Raw genomic sequence first — 13,800 nt, 5'->3', positions numbered from 1 at the left:
AAGAGTTGGAGGTCCAGAAATGTATGTACGTAACGCAAACAAAAGTGGACAGCTTTAAACGAAATGCCGTGAGTTGAGGCACTTATATTTGACACATGGAATAGTCTTCCAGATTGCTAAAGTGAGGTGAAGAAGTTGGCATTTGGAGTGCTGATTATCTTTGGATCTACATATTCGTGTGAGCAAGCATTCTCTTGCATGAATATAATTAAAAGTAAAGTAAGAAGCCAACTCACAAATAAAAATTTAGAGTTGTGTTTGCAACTAAAAACAACAAGTTATGAGCCAAATTTATCCAAACTTTCTAAAACCATGCAAAGCTCCCATTGAATTTGTTTGCTCAGATGTATGTTATTATTTTTTTTAATTTTAAGTACAAGTTACATTGTTTAGTAAAGTTTCAATTTTCTACTTCAATAACCATGCAAAGCCATAGATTCCCATTGAATTTGTTTGCTCAATTGTTTGTTACTGAAGTACAAGTTAGTGTTGTAAGTAAATGTTTAATTGTTTTAATTTTTTAATTAAATAATAAGTAATTATCTAATAATGCCATATATATATTATCTAATTTGTTGTGAAAAATACTATTTATATATGAATAAATAGATATTTTTTCTTATGAATAAATAGATACTTTTTCTTATGAATAGATTAATTTTTTTAATCAAAAAAACTTTATTTATGCTAGTACTATTTATTGTTGGCAAGAGAAAATTTTGTGGCTCTTTAAAAACTTTGAAATTTTGTAAATTGTAATTTTGACTCTTCCGACCCCTGGCACAGGTCATTAAGTGATGTACAAACAATCTTATCGTAGCTGAGAGAAAGATTTTAGATACCTCGTGAATGGAGGGTTGCTTGTGGGGTTATATCTGTTTGCATTCTATGTAAAAGACATTCATCTTAAGCCACAGTTACACAAACAGCTCCACTTCCATCTGAGAGATTGCACAGAATGGCCCCTTTTCAAGTAGTAGGCAAGGATCTAGCCAGTTCTATTTTCTTTCAGGAAGGGGTTAAGGCCTGGATTGTCCTATTCACCTGCACTGCATATCATGAAGTACATTTAGTTAATAAATGCATTGACCACTTCTTTTATTGCTATTTATTATTTTTTCCCTTCAAGCTTTTATTCTGTCATTGTGAAGATTCATGGCTAGAATAGGCAGAGTTTTGGTCATCTACACTAATAACAGAACAAATTTCATGTGCACATAAAAAAAAAGGCTCTTCAAAGAAGGAATGTCATTCAAGAACATAAAATGGAATTTTAACCCACCAAGTGCACCTTGATACAGTGGATGATGGAAGCACATAATACACAGTATAAAAGATCTACTGAAAAGAATTCTTGGCAAAGCTAGTCTAAATTACAAGGAAATGTCAACGGTTTTATGTGATTGCAAGAACACAATCCATCAGACCGTTAACCTATTTGTCAAAGAATCCAGAAGACAGTACCGTTAACAATGGCCCATTTCCTACATGAAATTCCAAATTCTACTGATTGTGATAATCTTGATTTTGACACAATCAATGGAAGTCATTTGAAGATAAGGATACAATATTTTACCATTCTTGCAAAGAGTTAGAGCCTGTTTTTGAAAGAGATTCCAAAACGAATATCTGTCTGAGCTTTAAGGAATCTGACCATAAAGACAAAAAGTAATATTCAAGTAGACTTTCTTGTGGGATCTGATAGCTCCAAAAGAATTAACTGGCCTTTGGCTAAAATGATGGAACTATTAACAGGATGAGATGGGAAACAGTAAGTCGCTTGATTGAAATTAGCAAATACAGAAATTAAGCATCCTTTTCAGCAGTTATATCCCTTAGACATTGATTGCACTGTCAGATTTAACCCTTCATGACAAAGTTAGAAGTTCTTACATTAAAAGGGCCAAATTACGCCCTCAAAGGAAAGGTGTTTTGTGTGTGTGTGTGTGTGATTATGGCAAAGCCTCGAGGGCTATCTGCCTAAGGGGAGGGATGCCTTCGTGGAGGACTTTCTAAGGAAAACTGGTTCGTATACACATTACACATGGGGAAAACCACGAAAACGCCCATGCAGCCAGCCCGTTCGCGGGATTTGAACCTCGGACCGAACTACCAGTGTTCAGCGACTTTACCGCTCGGCCGCTGGTAGGCCCAAAGGAAAGGTGGATATTTGTTACCCAGTCATGATGCTTCAAAACTGCATCTTTCAGGCTCGACATTATGCAGTGATAGAATTACTCTAAGTTCCAAAATAATATGCATTTGAAGAGGATGACAGAGCAGAAAAACCAAAAAAACAAACAAAAACAACAACAACAACAAACAAACAAAAAAAAAAAACAGAATTTAAAACTACTTTACAAACATTGACGTCCATGTCAGATTGCAATTTTTAAAGAATAGTTCACTTTTGTCTCGTAATATTTAGATGTACAAAACAAACAAGGGGAGGACACTGCATATTCAAATTCGTTGTAATTGGCTTAAGAATTGAGTTTTACTTTGTAGATATTCACAAGAATGAGACATGTTTTAATATAGAGAAAATGTTTTATGAGTAACTTGTTTTATGAGTAACTGGCCTTTGGCTAAAATGATGGAACTATTAACAGGATGAGATGGGAAACAGTAAGTCGCTCGATTGAAATTAGCAAATACAGAAATTAAGCATCCTTTTCAGCAGTTATATCCCTTAGACATTGCACTGTCAGATTTAACCCTTCATGACAAAGTTAGAAATTCTTCCATTAAAAGGGCCAAATTACGCCCTCAAAGGAAAGGTGTTTTGTGTGTGTGTGTGTGTGATTATGGCAAAGCCTCGAGGGCTATCTGCCTAAGGGGAGGGATGCCTTCGTGGAGGACTTTCTAAGGAAAACTGGTTCGTATACACATTACACATGGGGAAAACCACGAAAACGCCCATGCAGCCAGCCCGTTCGCGGGATTTGAACCTCGGACCGAACTACCAGTGTTCAGCGACTTTACCGCTCGGCCGCTGGTAGGCCCAAAGGAAAGGTGGAGATTTGTTACCCAGTCATGATGCTTCAAAACTGCATCTTTCAGGCTCGACATTATGCAGTGATAGAATTACTCTAAGTTCCAAAATAATATGCATTTGAAGAGGATGACAGAGCAGAAAAAAAAAAAAAAAAAAAACAGAATTTAAAACTACTTTACAAACATTGACTAAAATGTCCATGTTAGATTGCAATTTTTAAAGAATAGTTCACTTTTGTCTTGTAATATTTAGATGTACAAAACAAACAAGGGGAGGACACTGTATATTCATATTCGTTGTAATCGGCTTTAGAATTGAGTTTTACTTTGTAGATATTCACAAGAATGAGACGTGTTTTAATATAGAGAAAATGTTTTATGTGTAACTTGTGATAATGTCTAAATCCTTTAAGTTAGTAAAGGTCTCTTAGTACAAAATATTTAGTTTACGACAGTAAGGATCTTCTGTATTACTTCTCTTGAGGAATTGCAATAATATGTCCTTTCTTTCAATTAAGATAGTGGGATAATTACCAACTAATACTTCTAGAACATAATAACTAAAAATTTTGCATAAATGATGTATAGTACTTGATATCTCAGGTATCAAATTGCATATGAGCTGAAAACACAACCTAAAAGAAGCTGGCAAACCAGATTTTTTTTAAGTGAAAAATTACACATTTTTTAAATCAAAATAAAAAAAAAAGTTTGTAACTAAATTTTAAATTTCATTTACTAAAGATTTAACAAAACATAACATGAATGGTAATAATATTACAAATGAAAAATTAAATTATTCTGAATTTTTTCTTCTTTCACTATATTTCTTAATTTTACCATTTTTTTTTTTTTTTTTTTTTTTTTTTTTTTCCAAATACAGCAGCTGCACCAGCACTTGCAAGTCTAACATTTTATATCAAATTAATTTCCTTTTATCTATTACTATTTTTAATTCAGAAAAAAATATCTTGTGCACAAGTTTTCTTTCATAAGAATTATTTTCAATTTCTGTTCAATTACTTTAAATTCATCATTAACATCTCGTATGAAGATGACAAATTGTGCTATACTTTTTATGTGAATTCTCTCATCAATTACTATTGAGAATGTTACAAAATCTATGCTTTTTTTCTAGCTGGCATCATATATCACTGGCAATTTCATTATTACATTCTGCTACCATGTTGGCAGACAAACTAATATTTTCAATTGTTATTTGTAAGAAGAAAAAGAAGTAAAGCAAATTTAATCAAATGATCTTTAAAGAACTCACTATGGTAAGTGCAACTAATCTTTTTGCAAAGATGTGTGCAAGAGTAAATCTTGCATAAACTGTTGCTTCAGCCTAAAAAAAAAAAAAATTGTTACTATAAGCTAGATTTCAGACATTTTAATGTTTCTTGATTTACCTCCCAACATTTTAATTTTTCCTTTCTGATTTGTTTCTTAATGGCAACATCAACTGTATTCTTTTGTAACTGATATTCACATATTACAAATAAAATATAAAATTCTACTGCATTCACCACAAAAGCACTCGAAAAACATGTATAACTTTGTCCATGTTCGTTTAACCATTTGTTAAAGACATGGCTTGCAGTTTAGTCATTTAATTAAAATTATTATTATAATTTTATTTAGATCTGTAATTTGATAAGATGAATTTTGATATGAAACATTATTTAAATGTCATACACAGTTCTAAACAATATGTATCGATATAATAAAGATTTAATAACAAGCATAAATTAACAGGTTTTGGTTGGCTGGTTGTCAGTTTCGTAGGACGTAACCTTAAAGGTTATAATGCACCAGGTGAATGGTGAGTATTTTCAATTTAGAATGCATACAGATATAAGAGATAAAACCAGTTTTAAAATATGCTCATGTCTATGACACGGTGGACTAACAAACAAAATGATGGGAACATGAATATCAAATAAAATCAAAGTACATTAAAAAAATTTTAATATTTTGTGTATCTTCCAAGCAACTGTAAAACAAATGAAATTAAATGACAATATTCAGTTTCTCTTAAATATGAAAACAAATTAACATTCACTCTTTTCCGATCAAGTGATGACGACATATGTCACAGGTATTAAAATATTTCAAACGAACTTTTTTTAAATACACGTAGTTTATCAAGATATGACAGGCTCATAAAATAAAATTACACTCTGAACAAGTACATTCACTCTCAGCTTTCAGAAGGTAACTGTGTAGCCTGACAGTGTGATTCATTCTAAGATGAGTTACACAGACCTCCTCTTGCCGGTATTCCACTACCAATTTTACATATTTAAGTTTGTTTCTGACCTGAACATTCCATAGCAGCTGCCACTTATTTAGGCCTTTCCAATTGATGACCCTGCAGATTCCTCTAAATGGAACAAACTAACTGCAACTTGCCCATATTAACAATCAATAGAAGACTTGGTAGTGATGTCTGCCAGATTGTTTCCATTTATCCCCACATGTCCAGATACCCAGCAGTATAGAATCCGATATCCATGCCTCCTTAGGTTTAAATTTAGCTTCCACAACTACAGGGTTGTGAGTGTTGAAGAATGTTTCTAAAGCTTTCAGTGCACTATATAAATTATGAACTTTTTCTGGCATAGGCTAGTTATGTGTAAAGGGCACAATATAAAGCAGTAATTCAAAAATCAGTATTCAGAATCCCTTATGCAAACATTTACAATCCATATGATTTCCAAGCATAAAGGAAGTTCTGATAAGTGGCTACTTTTGAACCATATGTATATATAGGAATACAACTGCTATATTTATGACTGTGCTCAAGAAAAGCTAGTTATAGATGATCTCATTTGCATTTCTTTCATCAACTTGGCGGAAAACATCAAAAATCTATATCTGTGTAGTCTCCCAGGCAGGATTTCAAAGTGCTTTAGAGTATGGGCATTTACATCACATTACCCATACTCATCAATCAGGGACCAGACATTTGTAGGGAAATAAGACATGCAAGATGATCATGCTTCAAACAACTGATCAAACATGTCATCATGCAAAGTGATCTTATTGCTCTAGTTGTGACAGTATATTGAAATAATTAAAGAGAGACAACTGCTTTGGCCATGCAGACTTTCGATAGGAGATGTTCTAAAAGCTCCAGAACACATCATCAAAGCCTGATGATGAATACGATCTAGTTATAGAGCTTCCCGAAGATATAACCTTCAGGTTATCCACTAAAGAATATGAAAGAATGAAACCAACATGCATATTTTGTGAAAGCAAGTACGCTAGTGTTGATTGTTTAAATGCTCAAAAACTGACACTAGAAAAAGGCAGAAGATAGAAAAGGATAAGAAATGCTGTTCTGTGCACTCTGTTTCTGGTCATTCAGTTAGAAAGTGTCATATGTTTTTAAAATGTACCATTTGTAGTAAAAAAACATGTTTCCTTGATTATATAATCAATTGCAGATCTGCACCAAGGCCTAGTCAAAAGAAAAAGTTGACATTTCTTCTGGAATACAGATGCTGTTCGCACATTTTCCCAATGTGTCACCTATGGATTTTTGTGCTTTCGGACTTTTAAAAACTGCATTATCCAAACATTGTCCAAAAACACTAACAGGACTCTGGAAAGCTGTTAGGGAGGAATGGGATAGAATACCTCTTCTGCCACTTCAAAAGGCATTATAATCCTGGAAATTGTGGTGTCGAAAGATAGTTCAGAATAAGCGATGTCAAATAGAACATTTAAAACACAAGAATTTGATGTAACTTAGTTTTGTGAATACAATATACATCATCTAAAAAATGTGTGAACAGCCTCTGTATATGTTGACTTATCAAATATCAGTTCAAATCCAAAGGTATTCCTTCAGACTTTTACAGCCGACCTAATCTCTGATGATAAAGAAAGAATAGTTTGTGTGCTATTTGATACTGGCTCGCACAGGTTGTGGGTTTTAAGGGTTATTGGAGAACAGATAAAATATCCTATAAGAAATCAAGAGGCAAATTAAACATTCTTTGCTATTGGTGTTTCTACTAAGGAGGATAAGCATAACTAGAAAATAAAGCAAGTAAATGGAAATTTCATTTGCAGTTTTGAAACCTTGGATCAAGATATATGTGAAAGTGTATTGCCAATAAGAAAAGACCCTTGACTGGAAGAATTGAAAGACCCTGGATGTTATTTTAACTGATACTAACCCTTCTTATGAAACTTTTAAAGTCCTAACTGGAGCAGATAATATTGGTAGACGTGATCGGCTGAAGAAAATATTATCCTCAGGTTTAGTTGCAATAGAAACTCGTTTTATATGGGCATTAATGGGTAAAATGCTACAAGTGGATACTATAAGAGAAAACTTTGCAATGATTGTAACATCACTGTTTGTGAAGGAAATGGAAATTGCTGATCTTTGAAGATTAGATGTCACTGGAATGAAGGGTCCTATGAAAAAAAATTCAAAACTGGAGACAGACCTGAAAAACTAAAGAACACTTCCTAGAAACAGTAAAATTTAATTGAAATAATTTTTACAAAGTTAGTTTGCCATGGGCTGATGAGAATTCTCCTTTGACCGATAATTTTAGTCTCCTCACGAAAAACTTAAGTGATAACTTCAAAACTCATGTCCAGCAACTTACATCACAGATATCAAATTGTTTTTCTGGAATGGTTTCATGAAGGAGTCGCTGAGAAGGTCCCTCCAAATGAAGTGATCTTGTACAGGAATTGCAAAACTACCTCACTGACCTGTCATCAAAGAAACCAGCAGTTCAAGTGCCATTTGTACAGTATTTGATGCATTAGCAAAGTTGCAAAACTGACCTTCCTTGCACCAGTGACACAGGCGACTGGACGACCGATATCGCGTTTTACCGTGGCCAGACGACTGCACGACGCCCTGTACGGTGTGTAGCTCTAACGCCTGCCCATCGGAGAAGGCGTTCTCTGTGGTGCCGGGAACACCGGAATTGGAGAGACAATGAATGGGGACGAGTACTCTTTACAGATGAGAGAAGATTCAGTCTGAGTAGCGATTCTCATCACATACTCATCTGGAGAGAGCGGGGAAGCCGCAATCATCCCTCGAACATCATTGAAAGGGACAGGTATGGAGGTGGAGGTGTTATCGTTTGGGGAGGCATCATGCTTGGTAGTCGTACAGACCTTCACATCTTCGACGCAGGTTCAATCAACGGGACCTGTTATTGTAACGAGATTCTTTTTAGAGGCGCTATGGGTCCGCAGTTCCTTTTCATGGACGACAATGCACCATGCCATCACACAGTAGCTGCCGAACAGCTCTTAGAGAGTGAGGATATTGAACATATGGATTGGCTGGCACGATCTCCGGATATCAATCCCATCGAGCATGTATGGGATTTTCTAGGCAGACGCTTGGCAGCTCGTACCTTACCACCAGTAACGATTCCGGAGCTTCGATTGGCGCTGCAAGATGAATGGGCAGCAATGCCTCAACAACTCATTGACACCCTCATTCTCAGCATGGGCAGACGCTGTGAAACCTGCCTAGCAGTCAGGGGAGATCATATCCCCTATTAAAGACCGGATGTTTCTTGCTGGACACCCATCACAGGGATGTTTCGGCCTTCAGACGCATTGTGCTCCATGCTACTTTTTCAATAAAGCTTCTTTTTATCCCTCTGATTTCTCTTTTAGTAAGTGTTGCTTACATTACTCATGTCCTTACGTATTAGGGATCTTACGGTATTAAATGTGTTGATTTGGAAAGCTTTTGTACAAAGTTATATTGAAAAAACCGTCTCGTCCTTAATTTTTGCACACCAGTGTATCACCTTCATCTTTAGATCAAGGAATGGAATACACTGGATGTTGATGCTGTTCACCATCAGAGCTTAAGTTGAAGGATCAAATACAGATAAAATCTGAAAAGAGATTTGAGAAATCAATTCAGAAATGAATACTTAGGGCTTCTCATTCAAAGGATAAAAAGTAAAGATTTTCCTAAAACAGCTGTTGAATATACAGTGCTAAATGGAACAGAAAACAGTAAAAGAACCAACTCGCCACTGAGACGAGTAACAGAACTTATTCTTGGAAAGATCGAAGGGTTAGTCTTGCAAAAATACAAATGCCTCGTTCGAAATTATTTTGTTCAATTCAGTGTGTGTATCCTTTACAGATTTCATTCACTAATAACATCCTAAAAGCAGAAAAAGTAAATTGTATCGATAATAGGGACTCAATTGACAATGGACGTATCCTGAAATCTAACATGAAAATATGTATAGATCAGGTAAATAGATAAAAGTTCCTAATAAACTGGATTTGTAAAAGTCAGACTTAAGATTATTTATGTGTTATTCTAATTTTGGCCTTTTATATATATATATATATATATCCTGCCACGTACTGTATATTTGTATTCAACCTGATGTAAAAACATAATGCACAATATTTTTTATTACAATGTATACTCAGAAGGTGAGAGGATGTCATCTGCTTATTGAGTATTTATTTTGATATAGGAATGTTAGCTTTACATAAATGCAAACGATACGTCATTAATACAACTTGCGAGTGGCAACAATATTTAATTTCAGTTTATTGTTGTTTTGAAAGAATATTCTTTAAAGAGTTATGCACTGAATTGTGGGATTATCTCATCTTATCTGGCAAAATTCCATGCTGTAAATAAGAATGTCTTTATTTGAAAATCTTTGATTTCTAATGTTTCTTTATTTACCTTTTACATGCCGATGTTCCATTTAAAATTTCATAAGAAACACAATTTTATTAATATTGTTTTGTATAAATTGTTACATAAAGAGTAAATATGGATTGATTTTTTAGTAGCAATATAATGCTTCTAAAAGAAATAGTATCTTGATAAAAAAAAAATTCATTATTTCACCTTTTTTCCTACTTTTCTGAGAGCAAAATTCAAAAATTCATACAAAATTAAAAATTCAACAAATGCTTTTAAAAATCAGTGAGGATATTTAAAAAGGATCATTTTATGCATAGACAGTAAGTTATCATAGAAAGATAATTATTATTTTTTACTATGAGGTAAGAAATGTGGATGTTCCAGAAAGGGAACATTGGCGTGTTAAAGGTATATTTTTTAACAGGATGAAATTACTTTGATTGCTGTGAATAGAGGCACGGAGAAAGATTTTCCAAATGTGAAAAGTTCCAGTAAGTGTGGGAAACAAATGTTTACGACTCTTAATCTGTTTTCAACAGCCGTATATCCCCCCTCCTCTCCCTTCACACATTTCCATAAGGGTCTGAGTTACTCACAGCTGCTACAGAAAAGCACTTGGCGTTTCTTGATAGGCTAGACGCTACAGGTTGTTTATGACTCAGTGAAAAAGGCGTATATTTTGGACTGTGAATTTCATTATTTTCCCCATTGTTTGCATTTTTCGTCAGTTCATGAAGATATGCTACAATTATAAGATGTTTCATTCAAAACCATTTCAGACTGAAGAGGCATTGGAATATTTTTATACATTATCAGATGATGAAGAGTGTATTCATATTTGTCAACTGCCTCCAGAAGAAACTGGATGTTTGACAGATGAGGAAGATGTAAATGAAGATATATTTTAGCCTGTTCTGCCAGTTGATGTATGTGGAAAAATCGAAATTTTCTAATAAAATAGATGATGATGAAATAGCTCAAAAACCTTCATCTTCAAAGGGAAGGAAGAATTTAAAGAAAACTAAAGGCAAAAGAGAAAAACACTGAACATCAGTGGGGGAAAAATTTAAATTTTAACAAAATTCTAAAAACTGGCAGTATTGAAAATATTTGTGAAGTGTTTCCTGAACTAGTTACTTTATCTCCAATTGAGGTTTTTCACAAGTTCCTAACTAGAGAATATTTGCTGCATTTAGCAAATATGACAGGTCTTTACGCAATGCAAAAGAAGTTGTTTTAGCTTTTTTTATTAACTTTTTTCCTTCCATAAAGTGTTCATGGATTTATCTGAAAAGAACTTCAAAGCAGCTGGCATAATTCGGGATTTTCGGACTGAAAGATGCCATCTCAAATCTCTAAATGAAGCTTCAAAATGGCAAAGAGGAAATTTTGATTACCGAAGTGACGGAGAAGTTTATATTTGCCATTGGAAAGACAGTGCTGTAGTAACTATAGCATTCAATTATTCAATGCATGAACCTGTCAGTAAATCTAAGAGATTCTGCCGAGCCCAAAAAAAAAGAAAATTGATATTCCTCAGCCGTATCTTATAAAAACGTATAATGAAGGAATGGGAGGAGTTGGCTTGCTAGATAGACTTTTTAGATCATATTGACCTTATGTTTAGAAGCAAAAAATGATACTGGAATCTATTTAGCAATGCATTAAACATGGCTGCTGTGGCACGGGTGGATTTTACATTCACATTTGCATAAAGATACAAAAGCCGGTCACATCTCAATTTCAAGAGAAAAGTAACTGTATGTCTGCTTCACATGAAACCAAAAGTCCATTCCGTTCCTGGACCTTACGCACGCAGAGCTCTGAATCTTTGAGAAAATCAGATTCGCATTATCTTGTGCTGTATGCCAGAAGAACACTAAAAACAAATGTTTTGAGAGCTAGAAAAGACTGCATTAGAAATGCTTTCCTAACTATCATGGAAAATAGAAAAAAAAAAAAAAAAAAAAAAGACTCAGAAACATAAAAACAAATATTATTTTTTGTCTTTATTTCTTGTTCCAAAAATTTTGGCAAGTTTCTATTTTTACTTGTATTATTTAACATTTTATTCATACGATTTTTGCAGGGTGAATTTTTGTATCGAGATTACTTGTTACTTCTTTATTCTACAACTCTTTCCCTTGTTTCAGTATAAACTGCTAACAATTAATGTAAAATTCTTTTATAAATTCTTGCTTATCAACTATATAAATTTTGTTTTAATTTATTACGAAAGCTTTTTTCTGTGGAAGCTTCATATCTTCTAAGAAATTTTGGTGGTGTAGCTTTGTGGTTATAAAGGTGTAGGCTCCCTATTTTTCTGCTTAATCTATGTTACTTTCGAATAACGTTGACAAATTCACTTGCTAATGCTGAAAAAGTGCAGACAAAAATGAAGCTTCGAATTAGAATGTCGATAATCATGTTTTACAAAAATCATGTAAAAAAACTAACTGTTTCCTGCCAATGTTCCATTTATGGAACATGTTATAAATCAGTTAATTTTTTTTTCCATTTTTCATAATTCTTATATTTGAGTTTTAAATCAATTTTTCACAACAAAACATTTATTTTACTTTCGCATCATAGTTTGGCGTGTAAAAGGTTAAAGGTAAATAGATAAATAGCAGAAAATTTTGTGAATTTTCAGACTGCACCTTTCACCTAAACATTTCACCTCAGAATCAACAGGAATCAATGGTGCATAAATATGCAATCCATAATATGAGATCTCTATCCTGAGCTGAAAGCATGCTGACTTAATCAATTTATGATCCTGTTAATTGCAATCTGCAACTGTTTGTCTCATATCTGTACCTTGACAACTTGTTTGTAGGTCATCGACATAGAGTGTACCTGAAATAGAGGGAGGAAGTTGTTTCAGAATAGAGTTTATTTTTAGGCTGAACAATGTTACACTTAAGACAGGTTCCTGAGGCATACCTTCTTCTTGATAAAACACATTGGACAACACAAAACCAATCCCTTAGTTGGGAAATCCTTGCCTTGAGAAAATTGGCATGTCATGATGCACGCCACAGTCATAGCGATCGTGTGGAATGCCGTATCTCCAAGCACGGTCATAAACCTTTTCTACATCAAAGAGTACCAAAACCAAGTGTTTCCCTTTTACGACGGCTTGACAAATAGATGTTTCTAAATGAAGAAATTGTCTATGGCTGACCTACCCTTATGGAAACCCCTCTGAAAAAGATTATACTGTTTTTTCTTTGTTTTGTTTTGTTTTGTTTTTTTCCCAGACAGTGGAAAAAATGGCAATTTACTATTTTTTCAAACATTACAAATGCACTCGTAAGTGCGATTGGACAGTAGTTTGAGGGATTTCTTGGATCCTTGCCTGGCTTAGCAATTGGGATAATGATAGCTTTCTCTCATTCACTGAGAAAAAAGGTTCTCTTTCAATACTTTGTTGAATAAAGTAAGAAAGATAGTCAGTGACTTACAGGAGAGATGCCTTATCATATTGTTGCTAATTGCATCAGGGCCTGGGCTAACTCTAAGTATCTTAAATAAAGCTCTTTTTACTTCAAGCATGTTAAAATGAGCATTATACGGATCCGAGCTGGGAGAGTTAGACACAATAGGATTGAGTTAAATTATGATAACAGCATAGTTCGAAAGAAAGAAATCCAAGTGGGTAACTGCTGCACGCTCACCTATTGCATTTACTATTTTTTCTACGTTGCTGATCACAGGATTATCTTTTTCAAAAATGGAAAGTGAGTGGTTATTGGAGGTGTTAAGGCAACATGAATCAGCGTAACATTCATAATTAAGAAAGCCTTAAAATTTTGCACTAAGGAACATGAGGCATATGTTACGAAAAAAAGAAACATAAAAATCTGCTGTTGCCAAACACTGTTGATCAGAAAAATCACATTTTCCATTTTTCAGCAGCTAAATTTATTTTTTTTTAAAAACTTCTATTCATTATTTAGATTTTTTAGAGGGGTTTCACATTCATAAAAGTCTTTCAGTTCTAGTAAATTATTCCAATTCCACCAATCTTTACCCTCAGCTGTTAAGGAAATTATTTCATTGTTCTTTTCAATTCTTAATCAACAGATAGCACCAGTAGCTTCACTTTCTTCCTA

The 13,800-nt window shown here is 34.0% G+C and overlaps 1 protein-coding gene across 3 annotated transcripts in view; it reads right to left on the bottom strand.

Annotated features, from left to right (window-relative positions):
* The window catches only part of Cdep (Chondrocyte-derived ezrin-like domain containing protein), a 295,887-nt gene that overhangs the window by 260,517 nt on the left and 21,570 nt on the right, over positions 1-13,800 (bottom strand). For 2 of the 3 annotated variants that reach the window (XM_085807133.1, XM_085807131.1), the window contains exon 2: positions 4,274-4,345. The exons of the other annotated variant lie outside the window; for it this stretch is intronic. The gene's annotated coding sequence lies outside the window, so the exon portion shown is untranslated. The remainder of the gene's footprint in view (positions 1-4,273; positions 4,346-13,800) is intronic. 3 annotated transcript variants of the gene reach the window in all.

Source organism: Stegodyphus dumicola, chromosome X1 (genome assembly GCF_044657685.1).
Source record: "Stegodyphus dumicola isolate Sdum_Otavi_A_Nest chromosome X1, ASM4465768v1".
In the NCBI taxonomy this organism is placed as follows: domain Eukaryota; kingdom Metazoa; phylum Arthropoda; class Arachnida; order Araneae; family Eresidae; genus Stegodyphus; species Stegodyphus dumicola.
This window is presented reverse-complemented; position numbering and strand designations above follow the sequence as displayed.